Source organism: Drosophila kikkawai, chromosome 3L (genome assembly GCF_030179895.1).
Source record: "Drosophila kikkawai strain 14028-0561.14 chromosome 3L, DkikHiC1v2, whole genome shotgun sequence".
NCBI classification, from domain to species: domain Eukaryota; kingdom Metazoa; phylum Arthropoda; class Insecta; order Diptera; family Drosophilidae; genus Drosophila; species Drosophila kikkawai.
In genome coordinates, this window is record NC_091730.1 from 22,300,137 (window position 1) to 22,316,191 (window position 16,055).

At 40.7% G+C, this 16,055-nt stretch overlaps 1 protein-coding gene across 3 annotated transcripts in view; it reads left to right on the forward strand.

The window, feature by feature from the left end:
• Positions 1 to 16,055, forward strand: part of RhoGEF64C (Rho guanine nucleotide exchange factor at 64C) — a 114,866-nt gene that overhangs the window by 48,155 nt on the left and 50,656 nt on the right. Inside the window, exon 1 of one of the 3 annotated variants that reach the window (XM_017172918.3) lies at positions 3,095 to 3,263. The exons of the other annotated variants lie outside the window; for them this stretch is intronic. The gene's annotated coding sequence lies outside the window, so the exon portion shown is untranslated. Of the gene's footprint in view, positions 1 to 3,094; positions 3,264 to 16,055 lie in introns of those variants that run through there. 3 annotated transcript variants of the gene reach the window in all.

Sequence of the window (16,055 nt, forward strand, 5' to 3'; positions counted from 1 at the left end):
TCGATACAAGAGTTTGTGTGTATATATTGTGAATCGTCTCGTATCGGGCGTCATTATAGCGCCTCGGAGTGACTCCCACCAACTGTTTGCATGTGGCAAGCGGGCCGTGGTTAATTAGGAAGCAATATTTAACGTTAATGCGAAATAAATCGCAGCCGAGTAGAAAAAGTCGATGGCGATGCCATCCATGATGCCCCCAAGAAGTCGCTCACTTAATTATGTTGACGTTTATGCCGGCATCTGCCAGCCGCCACCCACACAACATGGAAGAATCGGAGGCGGTCCCAGAGAACCCGGCAGAGATCCCCAGCGGTAATCATTATTAATGATGACTTTTAGTTTACAAGCTAATTATTTGTTAGTGTTACTTCCACGGAATCGCGGGAAAAAGGGGGGGGGGCGGACAGTCGTGAGTTTGTACACTGAAAAATAGCCAAAGAATGCGTGGTAATCGCGTTAACTGGAAAGGGATTTGTTCAGAAAAGTTGGAAACATTGAAGTGATTCAGAATTTGCTGTATCTTTACAGTCATCTTTATTTTTAGAAACATTGAAATGCCTTGATAAACACTCTTTTTATTTTTATATATAAATAGCTTGGATCTTATAGCTGGAAATACTCACTTTACAAACTTTAAACTACTTTTAAGGCTACTTAAAAATCCTCTAAAACAATAATTAATTTCTTAAAAGTATTTAAAGCATTTAAAAAACATTTCTTTACTTAAAAGTTCCTCATGTTAATCATCACTTTTCTCTGAGTGTCTCCTGATTCTCAATTTTGAGCTCTCGGCGCCTTTCGCTTTGATATTGCGGCTATAATTAATTTATTATATAGCCTGGCAGCGCTCTGGTTTTTGTTTGAGCTCTTATTAATTACCATTTGGTGTGTGAAATTTTTGCATATTATGTTTTCCCTCAATCTAATCCATGAGTTGTGTAAGCCGGCAATATTGTTGGCGATCATTATTGATGGAATTGTTAACCCCAACGATCTGTGGGCCAAACAATATGATCGCAAATGGTAAGCTAAATGATTCCATAATTGCCAAAAATTTACATTTTTGGGCAGCTCAAAGAAATATGACCAAAGCGAAGAAAAAACACACAAAAGAAGTCAGAAGCCAGGCCAACGAATAAAAACTGTATGTGTTTTTGTATGTAAATCAATCGTAACGCCCACTGAAACACAAACTAGAGGCGGTGATAAATTAGCAAACACAAGGGAATCGGGGCCAACAATGGATGAATTTGGAAATCAATTCGAAATTGGGTCACTAGAATTGCGCAGACGCAACGGAAGTTGAATCAGCTGAGATTTGTGGATCTCAAAACGTGGAAGAGGGTTTGTTTAATAAAAAACTGACCTATTTTTATATATTTAAGGCTACTCTAATCAAATTTACATAAATCATCGTCCAATGAACTCCAACAAACTGCTTTGAACTATTATGTAGACACCAATACCAGTTAGTTATTATATAAATTTGCATTAATTCTCCTTCTGTCAAAACAAAATGTACATTTTCATGACGTACTTTCGCAGACAATGGTGTCAACTGTGACGAAATTATTTCCATGATTTGTTTTGGTCTTGTGTTTTGCAATTACGCAAACGATCGCACGACAACAGGCAAATAATAATAAAGAAAAAATAAACCAAAAATCCACAGAGATAGTGTGTGTCTGCAAAGTGCGTGGGAAGTGCTCAGCACGAAATCGAGAGGCCAAAAAACAAAAGCTCAGTGGCAAAAGCAAAAAATTATTACAAAATAACCACAATACCGGGCCACAATGCAAGATGACGACAAATTAGATGCAGCAAAGGTAAAATTAAATAATAATGCAATTAAAATGCACGGCAACTTGTGCGGCGAAAGAGGAGGTCGGTCGCCGCTCACGTTGGGAATAATTAAAACGATTTTCCCCGCTCCCTTGGCAAGTGTGTGTGTGACACAAAACAAAAGCGAAAGTGTTGAAATATTTATGCAGAAAATGCACAGAAAAAGCGAGCAATACAAGTGTCTCCAGTAATAGCGAAAACAGAAACTACCATACACAACAACGAAGGCGATATAGTGATAACCGACCAACAACAAGTCGAATTTTAATTCGCATTTTTAATAGCGCCGGCAACCAGCAACGAGTTTTAGGGGGTAGATCAAAGAGTTTTCTTTAGAATTGAAGAACGTTTTTTAATTGCAGATTTCAGGAAGTATTTCAAAATGTAGCAATCTATTTTGAATAAGAACCAGTGTTTCCACTATAATGATTTCGTTTCCCCACGCCTCAATTCAGATTTCCCCTTCTCAGGACTTTTTTCCCCTCAAAAATTATTTTGCTGTAGTTTTTATATATAGTTTTTCCCATTTTTCTTTCCTAATTTCCTATTAAAAGGGGAATTTCCCCTCACTGATAAGAACAACAATATAAAAGCCCTATAAAGAGAAGTTTCGTAATGTGTTTCTTATACAGTTTTCAGTCTCTATTAACTTATCATTATTTATCTAGATATTTATGCGATATTCCTATCCTTAATATTAAATTTTTAATAAACAGAAAGCCTTTAAACTGATCTAAAAGTATCCATTTGACTTGAAGATTGAAGATAGCAGATTTTCTGGAGAAGTATTTCAGGAAAAACCTTTGTAATGTGTTTATAATACAGTTTTCAGTCTCTATTAACGTATCATCATTTATCTAGATATTTAAGCGATATTGTTAACCTTAATATGAAATTTGTAATACACAAAAAGCATTTATACTAAGTTATGTATATAAATAATTGTAAAACCGTTTATACCTTGTTCTAACATATTTATTTATATTTTCTACAAATTTTTAAAGCACAGTTTGTAGATTTGTTATACAAAATCAAACATTATTTATACCTAAAAACACTCATTATTATAAATACAATATAACTTACCTAAAAACCCTCATAAGTAAGAATTTCTAGAACTATAAATAGTTACTTCTTCACTAGTAGCTCCAAACTTGTTGAGAAAACCTCGCCAAGTGCATTTGTATTTTAAACGATGCACGAAATGTGTGACTAATTTCAGCCGTTGTGTCGTTGTCGTTGTTTTTATTTTTTGCTTTTTGCCCATTGTCGATGGTGATGTTGCTGGTGCTGGGTCGCTGGTGTTGCTGCTGTCGCTGGTGTGTTGCTGCTGCCACTGTTGTTACTTATGCATCACGACGCATGCGCCACCGTCTGCCGAACGTCTGCCTCTGGTTGACTCTGCACTTCAGCTTTTCGAGGTAATTAAAATGGAAATTGCATTCGCAGACGGGGAATGAACAATGCGAACAACGAGTGTGCCACGTCCGTTGCCACAGTTAAATGCGCTAATAACTTTATTCAGCTGTTGTCGCTGTTGTTGTTTCTGCAGTGTGTTTGTCGTTTGCATAGTTGCTGCCGTAACTGCTGGCTGGCTGGCTGGCATTGCAACATTTTGGCTTAGATTGCCATCAGCAGCAGCAGAACAGGCAAGAGCAAGACAATCGCACGGAAATGACCAACTCGCTTGTTACCAATTTTCAGTGCTCTCAATTGTTCGCTGGCAACCGGCTCTTTTATGCGCTAAAGTTCAAGCGTGTGAAGGGCAAAACACAGACGGAAGATGGTCAACAAAAAATAAAATACAAGCCAAAGCAAATAAACAAACCAAACAAAACAACCGTATTTTCACGCAGATTTAATTTAATTTTCATGTGACCATAAAAAAGCAAACGGAGAGTGGGGCGGGGAAATTGGCCGCAATTTGTTTTCGGGACTTTGAGTTGAAGTTTTTATGTGCAAATCGAAATGTCAATTAGCGTTAACCTTAATTTACATGTCCGCCTTATGCAACTATAACGAATCGATTCGGGTCACGAATAGTTAAGATGTAGTTTAGCTCTGTTTTTTAGCCATCTCAGCCAATTAATCCAAGTCACTCGAACTGGATTAGCATTGGTTTAAGTAGCCCTGGGATGTCTTATCTTGATTTCGGAATGTTTTTGTAAAAGAATAAATGTTTTAAATATTTTTAAATAAATATTTTGTGGTCAGAGACATTTTAAATTGTGTAAATTCCCAAAAACCACCCATAAAAACGGTAAAATCTTCAGACTATTCTAGCCATTTACTCACATTTAAGCCCTATTCCGCTGCTTTAACTAAACCTGGGATGTATTATCTTGATTTCAAAATGTTTTTGTATAAGAATAAGGGTTTTAAATATTTGAAAATAAATATTTTGTGGTTGAAGACATTTTAAATAGTGTAAATTCCCAAAAACCACCCATAAAAACGGTAAAATCCTGATACTTTTCTAGCCATTTACTCACACTTAAGCCCTATTCCCAACAATCCGCGGCTGACAAGCCACAATTGTTAACGGTTATGGCCAAAAACACATGTTTTTTGTTTGGGTGACCATAAATGCGAATCTCGATGAATGGCCACAAATTGGCAATAGCCCCGCCGACAAGCTGGAAATTATTTATTAATAAACATAATAACAAGCGGAGAAGAAACGGCGGCAGCCATAATAAATAGAAAACGCACGGAATGCCAATTAAAATTCAAGCCGCATCGCCGCTTAATGTCATAATTATGAGCCAACTAAAGAGATTTACGTATATATTTTGTTTCACAAAACTTTTTGGCCGGGTGCCGTCTGCCGACTGCTCTTGGTTATATTATGATTATTACTGCTGTTTTTGTTGTTGTTAACCTTTCGGCTGCTGCTGCTGGTTTTGGTCCCTGTGCGTGTGAGATTGTTGGCCAAAAAAAAAAAAAAAAGTGGAAAAACTTTCCGACTGCCATCGATTATGCAGGAACAGGAAGTGGCACGCAGGAGCTGTGTATATATATATATAGCGACAGACAGTTGACACGTCAACTTCTCGGCATGTTAACGAACGAATCTATCTTGGTTGGGCATAAAAAATTGTCATAATTAACGCATCATGCCACTGCCAGTCAGCAGTCACGAGTCACGTAGCAGAAATAGCAAATTTAATTTGTGATTTGGCTCTCTCGCATAAAATTCCACAACAGATTAATATTGATAGAAAAAACGGCAAAAAGTTTTACTTAAATTGTGGCTTTAATTGACGGAACACCGAATGCGATTAATCAATTACTAAAATGTTGTTGAGAGCCAACCAAATGGAATACGATTTACAAAAAGCCAGCTAATTGATTGTGGAACAGAGCTTTAAGGTTTAAGGGGGATGAGTTTTACAGACAAAGCTGTTTTAAATATAATTAAAGTAGACTTTTAAGGTTTGAAATTAGTATATATTATTACTATTATTTTTTAATTTAAATGCTTCATCGATTAATTCCACAAAGACTTTCCTTTGATTTCCTCTTAAAGTCATTGAATTAACATATTTACATTTTAATTACCAGCCAGGCATTTCAGTCACAATCTTCCTTTGGTTTCCCCAAAGGATTTTCCTGCGAATTTCCATAATGCCCTTAAATATTTTTGGTTCGTCGAACTGCATTTAAAGCTTAATGCAAAAGGTCGCGTGGCCTGATCTGTGCGTAATCTGTCCAGGAAGCCAGCTGCCGCCTGTGACAGAGCCTGAGCGTTGACCTGGGGTTCATTTTACCTCAAACTCATACCCAGACTCGCCGCTCGCACATTGAAATTTAATCAAATGAAAGCTAGAGGCAATTATCCTTTAAACACAATTAATTAATCACGCAAACAAACACACGCTCGCCGAGTTATTTACACATATAGTATTTTGTTATTTCGACCGGAAAGTGCAACGATTTTTCCTGGGTCCCCGTGTCTTGTATATAAACACAGTTTACGACTCTGTGTGTGTGTGTGTGTGTGCGTGGGCCGCAATATTAACATATCCTGCGTGTTTAAGTTACGCATAAAATTATATCCTGATTGAATTGCCTGGCCGGGAAAGCCTGGCACCCGGCAGAGTCCACGTCCACGTCCTTGTCCACGTCCACGCCCACATAAAATATGCGATTTTCAATAAAGTTGACATCAGTTTGTCGTGTGCGTGTGTGCCTTTTGGCCAGGGCCAGTGCCGGGAACAGGACCAGAATCAGGAGCAGGATCCTTGGCACTCTCGCCGCGTTAAAATGCGCACCCACGCACATAAATCACGTGCCTGAATCGCCGGGCCTGGGTTCCGAGGGGGAGGACACGGCAACTGTTGGCAAACGGAAAATCAGGAGGACCAGGACCAGACTGCATTTACACTGAAAGAAAGGGAATGTTATCTATATTTTTATAATAAGAGATTGATATAAGAGTCTTCAGGATTAAACAGTATTTAATGCCTTGAAATACCTATTCGTAATAGCTTCGTAGGTACTTAGAAAACGTGTAATTTCTCTCTCTGCACCTGTTTGAGTTAACGGCCTATCGGCTGCACTGCATCCGCCTGGACATTGACCATTGTTGATATTCCTATTGTTGCTGTTGGTGCTGGCCCCCGCTTTTGCTGCTCTCGCTGCTGCTGCTGTTGGTGGGCACACGTGTCAATGGCAACGCGAGCACATTTTCACTGTCGTGTTTAATTAGACTGCTGCCCCGAAGGTGCATCCATCCATTTCCCACCCGCTTTTCCCAGTCCGCAGCCTAATGCCATTGTCAGCCCGGTGCTTAGGCCGCTGTCGTTCTGGCCGGGTCGAGATTGGAAGCCAAGTGGGATCAGTGGCAGTGTGTGTGGGGAAACAGGAGACCCTTAAAGTGTTAATGGCATTCAATTGACGCATGAAAATCGTATGGTCACGAATGCTAAAAGGGAGTCTGTTGACATTTGCCAGTGCTAAGTGGAAAATGATACCTCTGGGAGTTGGAAATATGTCAATAGATCAAGGTATAAGTGGGTCTGGAAACATAACTATATGTATACCTTGTACATTTCCCATTTAAACTTTTCTTTCTTTATCTTCCAGTTCATCATAATTCATCCATTGTTAGCCTTCTTGTTCATCCTTTTCAGACTTTTAACCCACATGTCTCACCTGTCGCCTTAACCTATGGCATAGGCCACGCCTACCATCTGCAACCTGACACGTGATTTCTCAGCAATTAGCAAAGGTCTCCACCTGGTTTTTCACCTGCCTTTCGCTGCACGGGATGATTTAACATTTTCCAACATTATTTTCCCCATTGCGTGCCACGTATGATTTTTCGTTAGGCTAAAGTGAATAACCGCTGACGGGGGAGTGCATATATTAAAAAGCAAAAAAGTAAAAAAAATAAAAAGAAACTCGCAGCAAATTGGACGATTTGTTTAGCCCAACGCCTCGTTTGTTGCTCATACGCCCCGGGCGCCAGCATTTTAGCCAGATTTAAAGTGCAATTGTTAACTTGGAGTTTCGTTTTCCCTTCCATTTTTTGTTGCGGCCTGAATGGCCATGCAGCGCCTGCACATTTCTTATCATCTAAAGCACATAAACGTGTCATGGGCCTAGACTGGCGTTTATGGTCGCTTAAAGTCGGTTCAACACTCGGAAAAAAAATATATAAAATGGGTTTAGATTGAGGATTTTTTGCTGAAAAGGTTTTATTATATTTTAAACTCTTTTAAATACAGGAAACTAAGGTATTTATTTTACAACGCACAAATAAATTTAAATTTAGCAACAAATAGTCTGTATATCAATAGTCTTTTCTTTGTGTGTAAAGAAAATCTGAAACGGTCTCGATGGGAAAGCAACGCACATAGCTATCCCAGCCTGCCGGCCGAACGAGAGCTGCCAATCGTTGACATCGCGGATCGCAGTCGCAGTCTTTAGCTGAGGGCCTGAAAATACGACCGGGCCAGAGTTGGCTTGGCCCATGGACGAACGACTCGCATGTCGCCCTGTCATATGCGCAAATTAGTCGTTAGCCGGCGTTTTGGCCAGTAGATGGAGCCGGAGATGGAGATGGAGCTGGAGTCTCCAGAACGGACCATTGCCGGCGATGATGCTGTGCGCGTCGAGAGTTTAATGACTTTGGCGTTTGGCGTTAGACGGCGGCGCTGATGAGGCGCATGATAATGGCCCCTGATGGCCCGCGTTCTTGTCAAAGTCGTGAACGTGAACGTGGACGTGGATGTGGAACACGGGACACGGAACCCGGAGCAGGGAACATGAAGCGTTCTTGTTGGCAACGGCAAATGTCAGGCAAAAGTTTGCCACAGAGCCAAATGTGCTCCTCCTTTGCACTCGAATGCACTTCGGCACACATGCACTTGTGCAAAAACATTACCATAAATCAAATCATTTTAAAAGTCGGACGTTTAACTAATAATGACACACAAGATATGGCACAAACTTGGTTCTATGCAAAACGGTGTTGTCTAGTCAGTAAAGTGTCCTTTTTAATGGAAAATATTCTTTAGATTTTAGAATATGGCATTATTTTCTATGCACTTTATAGACTAAAAGGAAAGTAGCATATTCTATTTGAAATATCTTTAAGTATTATTTATGTAAAACATATTCTAAACCTATTTCTGCAAGTGCAGAGCCATCACACACGGAGACACAGTTCCGGGCTCGGTTTTTTGTGCTTTCCACATAAATATAGCATAATTAGCATGTTGGCTGGCAATGGAGCTCCGTTTCCCTTTCCCAGGCCCTTTCCCTGCGGCCCGGCGTATTGTCAACGCTTATGGGTTCCTTGACTTGACTTGACTTGCGTTGACTCTTCTTGGAGGCGACTCACCTTACGAGCTGCGGCTTAGTTCATTTGATTTCGCTTCCCACTGATTTGTGTGTGCGAGTGTCTCACTCTCGGGGTCTCGGCGGAGCTGCATTCTGGATCTGCCATTAGTGGCTGCATCTTAGGCAGAATTATGCAATCATTCGTGCTGCGGAGTGCTTTTCGCATTTAGCATTTCAGTTCCTGAGATGCCGCTTAATTATGCGATATTTTTGCGACTTTTGTGCATCTCATGAGTCTAGCAGAGTCTCTCTAAATTGGCGGAGAAATGGAGACAAAGTGATGCAAATGAAACTCTAGCTGAAAAGCCAAATGGTAATTGCTAATGCCTCGAATTAGGGAAAACATGTGACATATCAGTCAAGAGCAGGCTCCACCAGGAAACTTGCATTTAAATTGAGTGGAGGAGGTAAAGGCTCAAGTCAAGGAGTTTTCCTCTGGAACATTTCAAAAAGGAGCCATTCAAATAGTAAAGGTAGAAACTTAGACTAAGAGTATTTAAAAGTATTTTAAATGTATTAAAAAAAATATTTTCCTCTTTGATTTCGGCTTAAAATTCCCGAATTGAATAAGCTGCAACACAACCCATGGTTCAATATACCGCAACAGTAATTATTTGATGGGATAATCAAGAGTCTTAGACGCTCCACCTGGCCATCAACATCGGCTTTCATGTCTCGGCCATAGTTTGCATAATCCCCCAAAGATACACATCGGTCTAACGATCTATACTCTCATACGTAAGATGCCAGATGATGGCAACATTTCCAGCTCTAATTGACATGAATCTCTGGCACTCCTCGCAGTCCGGACCCCAGATTTTTCCACCTGCAGAGATCTCCCGATGGTGGCCATTAGCAGACCCACTTTGGCCTCACTTTCTTTGGCCGAAACGAAACGAAACGAAACCAAATCGAGCGATGTAATTGTTGGGGATGTATAACAACTTGGTTGCAGTTGCAACTTGCCAGTTTCACTTTCTATGCGACACTCGCCGTGGAAAGTGCACTTTTTTCGCCATCGCCATCGCCTTGGCCAAGTGTCGTTAACCCAATTTGGCGGCATTTGGCCAGGAGACGTCGAATGCAAATACAAAGTGCAGACAACTTTTGCTTTCGCTGGATGGCCAAGGAAACCAGTTCAAAAGTTTGCTAACACTCGCCGGCTATCGGCCGATGTTGCAGCATAGAGCACATAGAGCTCCCTCATATGGCACCCAATTAGCCCGAGTCGGAGCACTTTGGGCCATCTCCCTGGCCGGCAATTAAGTTGATAATTTTATCATCAACTTCGCCTCGGCCAGGGTCAACAAGGGGCCAAGGAAATTTCCAACTTATGAGCTATAATTGCTGCTCTGGGCCAGCTCAGGCTCTCTCCGCTCTCTCGGCAAATTCTGAAAGGACTTTTGCCCGCAACCGCATGAAATTGTTGCAAATTGTTTACTGCAATTTGTCTTGGCCAAATATTTACGAACACGCTTGGCCCAACGAAAATATTATTCTGTGGGTAAATTTATGTGGCCGAGCCGGGCACAAATATGAAATGCCAAAAATGCTCATCATCAAAAAATGTGTGCCTGCCCGAACAATTAGGGATTGGCAGAGGGCTTCATGTACTGAGTACTGTGCCCTCCTCTGCCTGTCAGTTTGGTCTAGACTGGGCCATAAATTATGCAGGCCGGCAGCAACAGCTTGCCAGCTCAGTACTCAGGATTCGCAGCCTGGGATTGGGAGGATCCGGGCCCCAGATCTCGGGCCAATTCTCTCCCTCTTGGCCAGTTATTTGTCCGGAGTCCGGACTTTTCTCCAGGCACTTGAATGGGGAATCAGTTGCAATTTGCATGTGGCGGTCAAGAGATGCCGCTGCTGATGCTGAGGCCGAGGCCAGGACGATGATGCTTCTACCGTTTCCCCCTCAAAAGAGTAGCAGGCACTTGGCCCAGTTGCAGCCAGAGAGTTGTCCATCTATTGAACATATTGGATGCATAATCATTGATCACATACACTGAGAAAAAGACCTAGTAAAAGGAACATGTTGCTAATCAAAAATACATTTTTTTTTACAAATTGATTGGTATGATGTTATTGCTTCTCATATTCGAATTTCTATTATTTTAGCTCAATTTCCTTACAGAAATATCGTTGCTCTCCTACCCATTTTGTTCAGCGCTTTCAGCCATTAAGACTGGCTGAAATTTGATTTGAATGAATTTTGTGCTGCCTGGCAGCTTTAACTTTGTGCCGTTTTTCATTTTAGCTGGGCCCAGCAGCTTGTTGGACACAAGTTAATGGCTACCGGGTATCCACACTTTGAGCTTTGCTCGATTTGCACTTCATTCTGCACTGGACAAAGTTTTTGCGGTTTCTGCCGCTGTATTTAAATTCTCTGCGGCAGGTGGCTAGCAGTTTTGCACTTAAAGCGAATGGCAATTTCCACAGGAGCTGGCAGCAGGCAGCAGGCAGCAAAAGTGTAAAATAAATTGGCAAATATATGCGGAATATCGGGTATGAAAAGCCAAATGAAATTGATATGCTATTGAGGGTGTGGCCCGGGCGGGCAGCTGGCATTTTGTGAATTGATTTTTGCCAATTTGTGTGGCAGCCGAGAACGTTGCAACAAAATATTTAAATATGCCATCGCAATAGGGAGAAATTCTACTAACGAGCCGAGCAGCTAGCACTTGAATATACGTGTATGTATAATATGCATTTTGCCATTTTGCTTTAAGCCAGCATTTTATGTATATGCCAAGTCAACAACAACGCACAAATTTTTAATGTCAAAAAGTCACAACACAAACACCATCACAACCATCGCCATAGCCAGCACACAGACGGTCCGAAGCCAGGGCACTAACTTGGCCAATAAATTCTGTCTCAATCAATATGGCAGCAACGGGCAGAGCTGCAGCTTTCACACGTATCCACCAGATACTCGACACACACACACACTCGGCACAGAGCCGCTGCCGGCGTTAGATAAATTCTTCCTGCAATTCAATGCGTACACAAGCTGACAGCATCCAACTGGCTTTGCTATTGGCAAAGTCCCTTCGTGTACACAGTAAGAAATTTGGTGGGAAGATGATAAGAAGAATTGATAATTTGTTCATTAATTCTTTGCTTGCTTTAACTCTTTAATTTTCATATAAAAATAATTTTAATTATATAGTTTTATATATTTTTAATAATCTACATTTTTTTCATATTTAAACCTTTTCTTTAAGCTTTCTAAATATATATGAAAACATCTCTCAGTGTCTCGGTGTGTTTATAAAAGTAAATTTACACAAATATGCACTGCTCTTGCCCCTGCCCCTGTCACTCCCTCTGCCCCATTCTCCAGTCGCGGGCCTGTCAAAGACGTATCTTATCTTCATTTGCTGAACCGAACCCAAACTGAACTGGACTGAAAATTCCCAGCCGGGCGAATCCTCCTTGGCGTTCCCCGCCCAGCCCCTTTTGGCATTCCTGGCAACGTTTTCTATTAGCCAGCGCCTTTGTAGCCTGTCCAAAATCATTTGGGCTATTTAACTTTTAAGACTAATTAATTACGAAACGACGAAATGAGCAATGTCCGAGCGGAGAGAGCAGCACCAGCAGCAGCAGCAGCAGCAACAGCTTTGACTGCAAAGTTCCTCGGCTACGTGGCGCAGAATTTTCCCATTTTCTTTGGGCTGATTTTTCTCGTTCCGACTCGATTTAATTACTTGGCCGTAACCAACTCAAGTGGCCCGGCCACATCGATGTCGACTTCTGTGCGGTTAAAAGTTAAGCTGGTCCCCGGTCTGCAATACCTCTAAGTAGCCCTGGTCATCCACGGCCAGCTCCACCACCAGCTGGTCCATCTTCAGCTTCATCTCCATTTCCCATCTCCATAGGCATTGCCATGTAATTGACGCCGTTGCCATGGCTGTGTGAGAAATTCTTCGCCGTCTCAAAGTTCATGAACTTTGCTTTATTTTTTCACCGATTTCTTTGAAGGTTCTCGCTCTTAAATGTTCTCACTTTGGTCCGAGCGACTTTAAGTGTTTTGGCAGCCGAAAAAAAAAACAAAACATTTATGTGAATTTAAGTGAAGAATGGGATTTATTTTATGTTGGGTTTAGGTTTCCGTTTTAATGGGAGTTTTTTTTCCGGGGCTACTGGAATACGCGGCAAAGATCTAATCGAGGCTTAAAATTAAATACAAAGAATACTAAGCAATGTGTGGCTTTTAGCATTTTAATTAAATCTTGCAGTTATTTGTAAATATAAAGCTATAGTTTGAGGTTTAAAATCTACTTTAAAGATAAGGAAATAGAAAGATATCAGACTATCTACAAAATTAATACAATATATAAAACTCTTAAAATCCGCGCTCTCTTTAAAAACTTTTAGTTGCACAAAATATTTTATGCAGATTTTCTCAAGCATGTTAATTTGGCTTCCAAAAGCAACGGGAATTTCAAGTATTTATATACTTAGAATATTTTAAACGAAAGCCAAAATCGTTTGATTAATTACGCAGATTGTTAAACTCTTTCATTTGATGTTTTCTGTTCTGTTGGCCATTGATTTGAAACCAGTTTGAAGGGGACCGTAAGTTGCAGTACTTTATGAGGGTTCCCCACTGAGATTCCCGATTATTTTTGGGCCGACTGTTGCATTGTTGCTCTTTAGGTTTTGCTTTTACTGTTGGCTATCTTGTTTTTCCTTTTTTTTTTGTCAATTTATTTGACTGTTAATTAAAAATGACGATGATGACGCTGATGAGGCCGAGACGACAGCAACGTCAATTGATAGATTGAGAAATTGAGCCATTCAACTTGAACTCGGCTATTAGGCAAACGAGATTTTTGTGAGTTGTCGCGCGGCTTGCAATTTACAGTTGCTCGACCGCTCCCCGAAATCTCACCAAAAAAATAATCCTGCTTTTTTTTCTGTAAGCCAATGAACGAAAAAGCTGTCAAAATAAAAAATCGAGATAAAAAATAACAAATTAAAGTCCGCGCTCAGGTTCAGTGCGGTTTATTAAAATCGCACAAAATGGCGTCGATTAGCGTTAATCAATTTGCCAGTTGCCTCATATACATATATCGAGGCTTACATACCTGTATATGTAGCCGATTCTCGGGCAAACACATCGTAAAGTGGCACAAGGTCTGGTTTTTGGGCTGGCGGTTGCGTATCTGTCAGATACAGATACAATAAGACGTATCGCATATATACACACATGTAAGTGTAACGGCCAAAAGCGGATCAACTACTTTTCGCCGGTGTGTTAATGAAAAATGCGTTGGCCAGAAAGGTGGAGGAGGAGGGGAGAGGGAGGAGGAGGGGAGTACAGTGGAGTGGAGTCCGAGACCCGCTGCTGCGAGTTCATCAGCGGAGCAAAAACCTTGTCGCCACGAAACGAAACGTGTTCCATTCCTGGAACTCTCACGCACGGTGCGCGGTGAGGGGGCTCTGAAAAGTCTGCTCTTTTCTCCTACAACACAACCCCCTGCCCCAGCTCCTCCATCGCCTCCATCTCCTCTATATCCTCCTCCAACTGGAGCCACTGGCCACGCACGAAAGTTGTTATCACTGCCACAGTTAGACACTGAGACAGTCCCCGACTGCTACTGTTACCCACTAGACAGATATCGTCATGGAAGGGGCTGGATGGGCACTGGAAAAAATAAGTATTTCTGATAAATATTTAAGCTAAATATGAATGGAACTATATATATATATAAACCTAAAAATCAACTAGAATTTCCTTATTTAAAATACATTAAAATCAGAACATGAATATATATCTATATTAGAAATTTCAGAAACAAAATTTTCTAATATGTAGTATATATATATAGATTTTTTTCTTTAGGTGAACACCCAGAAAAGGGAGTAGTAAACTCTGGCTCTATTGGTCAGCAGGGGCTCAGCTTCAGCTTCCTTTGCCGCTGAGCAATCCTGCAGGCATTTAGGAATATCGTTTGCTTTTGTCTTGCCTTGTTTTTTGTGTGCTGGCACTTTATGGTGCTTTTAGTATTTGCTGCCGTGCCGTCTCCCTCACTTAATGTTTGCTTTTAATTATCAAATCAGCACATGATCATTACACCGACGACAATGGCGACAATTATCTCCGAGATAACGATGATTATAATGATGATGTGGCTGCCTGGGCGATGCTGCCAGGCAAAGCAAGCCTTTCCCCCAAGGCCTTAAATTAAATATTTTATTTGAACAATTTTTATGCATAACCACTTGTTGAAAAGGCAAATATTATTGTTTGCCCATAAAAACGAAGGAAATGGAAGTTCATTTCTTAAATTTCAAGGTAAACAAATTTTGGGTGATTCACTTTTCAATTTTGGAACCAAGCCTAATGCCTATGACTTCCGTTTCCGCATTACAAATTCGTACACTTTTGCTAACCGAGTCTCTTTTTAGCCATTTTTTTCTCTTCTCTTCGATAAATCAGCCAATGAAGTACTTCGTTGCTATCGCTCAGATCCGATTTATCCCATCCCAATCCATTTCATTCCACCGCCGTCTGTTTTCCTTTCACCTTTCGAATTCAATTAACTGCAGCCAAATGCTAGAGACAATCTACCAAATTCGTTAAGCAAATGGAAAAGCGTGGGAGAGATGTTTTTTAAGTCCCCTGAGTTCCACAAACAAATATTTACCATCAACATTTTTGCACGCTAATTTCCTCTGCAAATTTTTTGGAACTCTGACATCACGCTCGCAACGCATAAAGATGGGGGGTTGACGGAAAGATACATAGATGTTTTTAAAATGAAATAAAAAGACACGAAACTGTTGCAGTTCAGTAGACATACACACTGTCTCCTCTGCAGGAGGGAGTGCTGAAATTTCGTCACATATTTTTGCGTAAATTGCCGGAAAATCGCAAATCATTGAAGATAAACATCCAAGTCAAGAAATGAACAGAAGCCAGGAGGAAAGTCGTGGACAGGCAGGCGGGTGGAAAAGTCGCGGGGGAAAAAGCGGGAACAGGCGCTGAACCAAATATCGAACAATGTTAAGCAAACACTCACTCAAACACACAGCCAAACAGAAATTCGGCAAGTTGTGTGCAAGGCGAAGGCGAAAGGCAGTCTCCCAAAAAAAAAAAAAAACCGGGACGGGAAAACATTTGAGGTACACAGAGGGAAAAATGGGAACTTGAAAACACATAATTTCTTAGGAATTTCTAAACGAAGATATACTTTCAATCAGTGAATTTATGTTTAAAGAAGTTTCTGGGAATATTTGGTTATGACATTCGCTTGTCAATTATTTGGTTTTCCATGAAAAACTTGAGCAGCAAATGTTGAAGATTGAAGATAATTTCCATAACCTTCTTTAGTAATAAAAATATTTCTACCCTTAAG